A 5,835-nucleotide genomic window follows, 5' to 3' on the forward strand; every position below is an offset into this window, starting at 1 on the left:
TTCCGATCCGATTCCGATATTTTCATTTAGGTTCCGATCCGATCCCGATATTTCCCGATACCGGTTTTCCGATACCGATTTCCGATATCACATTTTGTGTTGGCAAACAGCATTTAATTTCGTATACATTAAGAAATAGACAGGCACCCAAGCTGTGCTCAATAGCTTTTATTCTCAAGAGCATTTATTTTGCAATAATAATAAAAAAAATAAACTTTCCTATCCAAAATAAAGTACCCTTTACAACTCAAAAGGTTACTCATTTAACAGCAGTAAATACAAGTAAGCTTCACTAAACTTTACTTCTTGGAAGTAAGTAACCATAACTTAAAAATCTTTGCATTAATTGTACACATAAAGTAAACATAACATACACAAAGTTTTGGTTACTTATTTGAGACAACGAGTTTCCACCCTTTTTTCAAGTAAACTGAACTTATTATATTTCACAGTGTGGGTAATTAAGGGATCTCAGAGACATCTAATCACTAAACTTAAACATAAACATTTTTACAGTGTAATAGAGCTCCTTATTTCCTCCATCTTAATCTACTGCACTGACTTCTTCAAAGTGTAGTGCAGGTTTTTTTTAATGAAAACCAACACCTGCACCTTATCGGCTGTCAACCGGTTCCTTTTTTCGTCAAGGACATTTGACACTGCACTAAACAGTCTCTCACTGTCCACCGATGTACAAGGTGCACAAAGAAACTTCATGGCTGTATCAGCCAGTGCGGGTCGCTGTGTAGCATGTGCCCGCCAGTAGTGTAGAGGATTCTCTGACCTTGGGATGGTTTGTTCAGCCAGGTAGGCCTCCACCTGAGTGACGACTGCTGACGTACTCACAGGCCTCGACTCCACCACATTCCCCTCCAAGATCTCGTCATATAGACTGACAAAGCTGCTGTTTGCAGCTGCACAGCCTACTCCGCCTCGACGTGGTGACTTTCTTGGAGGCTCTTCTGCAGACACCTCACTGCCAGCCTTCCTCTTTCTCTCCATGATCTCCACCTCTCTAATGAGAGCCTCCTTGGCAAGCTCCTGGTGGTCTGGACTTGTGAAGAATCTGAAAATGGATAGAATTTCATTTAGTTAAAAATGATTATTTGTTTCCTAACATATTTTGTCGTTCCCTTAGCATATCAAAGTTATTGTTGTCAATGTCAGAACAACATTTGGAACATTTATTTTGATGTTATTTGATAATTAATAATCAAGTGGTGAATTGATTAGGCCTGAGCAATTATATATCGCAAAAGAAGTTTTGAATCAAACAGGACTTGCCTATCTTTGTATCTTGGGTCAACCAATGTAGCAACGGAGTAGATTGGTTCAGTCTCAGCGTAGTCAAAGCGCTCAGTGACAGCCTCAAGAAGTGTTCTCTTCATCGTCTTGATTCCAGCATCTGTGCTCTCTTCACGGGAAAGATGATGCTTGAGGACAGTTATTGCAGGGATCACATCCGCGGCACTCACAGTCGCAGCACTCACTGCCCTTGTCAGCTTTTCAAATGGACTCAAGACCACAACTGCCTTCTCCATAAGCGCCCATTGGTTGGCAGAGGGCATGCATGGAAGGTCGTGGTCCGCTGCATAGACACTGAGCGGCCTCTTTTGCTGAAGAAGGCTCTGCAAAATAAGTAAATAAATGTTAGTTTAACATTCATGTGTAAAATACAAGTAGAACTATATACCTCACATCTAAATGTATTTATTTAGGCTGATTCACATGTAAACAAATCTATTAATTCTTTGTATTCATTCCTTCCATCCATATAGCCTACCAGCATCATGTACTGAGTACTGTTCCATCTGACTGACACGTCCTGCTGGAGTCGTTGTGTTGGCATGTGCAGGTCTTTCTGTAAAGTAATAATAATGATAATAATTCAAATAAATCAGCTGTGTGTATCGCTTTTCTAGTAGGCCACTCAAAATGCTTCTATATTTAGGTTAATTATTTGTTGGCTAACATCCTTTCAACACTAGTGTAGCCTAATGATGGATTGCTTTACAATGACATGACAGGGAGGGGGGGAAGTGCAATTACTAAAAAGACAACATACTACTACTACTACTACTACTACTACTACTACTACTAATAATAATAATAATAATAAAATGATAACCACCTGAATGTCTTCGAGGATGGAGTAGGCTTTTGGGGAATGCTTAAAATGACCCACAAGCTTCCGTGCGTTGGCGACAGCATCGATGATGCTTCGCTGGGCGAGAAGGCCTTGGATGACCACGAGTTGGAGTGTGTGTGCGAAACAGCCCAGGCTCTGCACCCCCATGTCTGCAAATGCCTACAGTCGAGAGATTGGGAGAGAGGATGATGGCGAGATAGATAGATGAATATCAATAGCCTATTGATACTGGTCAGTGAGGAAAATAAGCAGTCAATGTCACAATAGTATCAAATAGAGCGCAGCCATCTGCTGGTTGCAAAACTTATGGCAGTGTATGTAAGTCAATGAGAGGTAACGTCTTTACCTCTCATTGACTTACATACATTTCTGGACTTTCCTTAACTTATTAAACAAACCTCGGGAAATTTCCATAACATTTGTGAGTAATTTATACACTATGGTCCACCATCTGCATGATACCTCCAAACCATTATGATCTGATGAGACTTTTGAGATTTTAACATCTCAAAAGTTGCACTGAATATTTTTCCTATTGATAGGGAGCCTCTCAAAACTAGCTGTTTTGTCATTAAAATGGTAGGCTACTTCCAAGTCTAACAAACGTATTGAAAGCCTGTAGTCTTAGATAAGACATAAAACAGGATATTAATGTTTCGTTTTAATTCTTTGCTGTCGCAATAACAACTAGTGCTAGTGGCTAAGCTGACGTGAGTTAGCTGACAACAAGCTAGGCTAACTTTTCTGCTAGCCTGTTGACGTGGTTGCCGTCTAAAAGACACGTTATCTAGACATCATTTTAAATAAATCCAGGGCACACATAATTATAATTGGGAATAGGGAACATTTAATATACATCCAGTATATCATGTCAAAATCATCAAATGGAAGTTTACCCCATGACCATTCATTAAAAGATGCTGTTGACGGAATTAGCATGAACTTTACTGACGTGGGTAATGCGTAGCTAAACATCAGTGGTCAATAACAAGAAGGCTTACCTTCTTCATGTTGGCGGCGTTGTCCCTCATAACAACATGCACCTTGTCATTATCAATGTCCCACTTGGCGAGCATCTCTTCAATAGCATTCTGGATTCGCATTGAAGTGTGAGAGCCACGCAGCTCACTTGCATGTAGCACCACGTTGTGCAAAGTAAAACTGGAGTCTATCCAGTGGGCGGTCAGACTGAGGAGCGACATCGGGGCTACACCTGAACTCCACAGGTCTGTGGTGAGGGCGATTGAGGTAGCCTCCTTTAGGTGCCGCTGCACTTGTTCACGCACCTTGGTGTGCAGGGCTGGGATGCCTTTTTCAACAATGTAATGGCGGGATGGCATCCCATAGCGCGGCTCCAAATAATTTATTAGACGACAAAAACCGGAGTTTTCCACAAGTGAAATTGGCTGGTCGTCCCCTGCTATGCACTCCACAATCAGCTCCGTAATCTTGCGAAATCTCTCGGAGTCTCGAGGAAGTAAATCCTTTCGTTTAAAGCTGTCCCGCAGTGTTTGTTGATGGAGTCCATCAGTCGCAGACGCTGTCGCTTTACAGTAGGCGGCGTGTTCGTCGGGGTGGTGCTTTTTAAGATGTTTTATTAGGTTTGTGGTGTTGTAGGAGACCCTGTTAGCACCACCTCGTGAGACTTCCACACCACAGACGTTGCATGTCGCAGTCGGCGACTCACTTGTAGTTCTTTTAAAATGATGCCAAACTGCAGACATTTTAACTAGCTAACGATATGTGTCCGTTCCACTTTTCCAACTCGATAATGGCGGCTGATGCAATAGAACAACAACGACAAACAACGTAACAACGTAACAATGGAATCATGGGAAATATTTCATATGGATCGGCCATGACATTTAATTGTATCTGCCGATCCCAATCCACCTTAAAACCCAGTATCGGGGGCCGATCCGATCCGGGGATCGGGATCGGGACATCTCTAATAGTTAGTCATGTAATCATCTGTCCACAAAAGAGTGAGTTTGTGGGGTGTTACTGGGGGGCTAGATCCTGCGAACATTACCCTTCCCATCAATACCTCGTGTGGGCTAAGCCCTGTCGTTGCATTTGGTGAACTTCTGATGGAGCACAGAACTAGCGGCAGTGCGTCTACCCATTTTAGTCCTGTGGTCAACATTGTTTTAGTGAGTTTCTCCTTTATAGTCAAGTTCATTCTCTCAACCTGGCCTGAGCTCTGTGGGTGATAGGGAACATGCAATTGCCATTTGAACACTGTAGCTAGACTCTGGGTTATCTTAGAAATGAATGCTGGACCTCTGTCACTGTTAATTCCTGTGGGCACACCAAATCTAGGAATAACATCTTTGAGAAGACACTTTACAACTGTTCTAGCATCTTCTTTTCTGGTAGGGTAGGCCTCTACCCATTTGGAGAACTGGCACACTATTACCAAAATATATTTGAATCCTTGGCATGGTGGCATATGTGAAAAGTCAATTTGCATATTTCCAAAGGGGGTGAGTAAGTGGCGGTAAGTGTTCATGCTGAATTTGACCACTTCTTCGTCTTCTCTGCTGGCATATCATGCATCTATCTACCAGGGTCTGTGTAGCTAGTGTAATGCCTGGAGCAAACCATTGGGACTTTATAATCCCATTCATCCCTCCTTTTCCTACATGTGATTTGCCATGTGCAACATGTGCCAAAACATGGAGGAACGAACGTGGACAGACCATCCGTCCGTCTGGGTGGAGCCACAAGCTGGACTCAGCGTCAAGTGTACAACCTCGTCTTAGCCATAAATCTTTCTCCCTAACATCAGCACGGGCTTGCATGTCATCATTAAAGGAAGGCAAAGAAATGGGTTCTGCGGGTTGTGTCAAGGGGCATTGGAGCACCATAGAAGAGCAGGAAACTGCTGCTTGTTTAGCCGCGGTGTCGGCTAACGCATTTCCACGCGAAATAGGATCATCAGAATTTATGTGAGCAGCGCACTTAACCACTGCTAGCTGTGTAGGGAGCATGATAGCGTCTAATAGCTGAGCTACTAACGCATGATGTTGAATAGGCTTACCGGCCGATGTTAAGAAACCGCGCATTTTCCACAAGACACCAAAATCATGGCACACACCAAATGCATACCTTGAGTCTGTGAAAATGGTTGCAACTTTATCTTTAGCCAAAATACACGCCCTCAGCAGAGCATACAACTCTGCGGCCTGAGCCGACGTGCCATTTGGCAAGGCCCGGCTTTCTAAAACTTCCCAGTCATTTACAACAGCATAGCCTGCTAAGTGTACTGTGTCTGACCCTATTTCTTCATGATGGCACCCCTATCTTCTGTTAAATTGACTTTGCTGTCCGAATTGCCCCTGCCTGTCGTATTGACTGTTAAGGGGGGGGGGAGGCAGTAATGCCGGGTGTTGGCGGGGGGGCTGGGGGAGAGCAGGCAAAGGTTGTGCGTCCTGCTGTGGTTGCCAGCGCCGTTCGCATTGTCCTGCCCAGTGATCCGTTGCGCCACAGACGTGACACAGCGTCAACTTTCTGGGATTTTTATTCTGCTGCTGTCTGCCCTTGTCTTGGTAACTTTGTGATCTCCCCTGATTTGATACTGCTGTGTGCGGTTTTGTCCCTGAAACTGCTGGGAGTTATCCGCACTCTGATAAGTCTGTGTATTTTGAGGCAACTTTTGCGCAATTCTGGGGGTCAGAAATATC

This window comes from Pseudochaenichthys georgianus, chromosome 24, assembly GCF_902827115.2.
Source record: "Pseudochaenichthys georgianus chromosome 24, fPseGeo1.2, whole genome shotgun sequence".
NCBI classification, from domain to species: Eukaryota; Metazoa; Chordata; class Actinopteri; order Perciformes; family Channichthyidae; genus Pseudochaenichthys; species Pseudochaenichthys georgianus.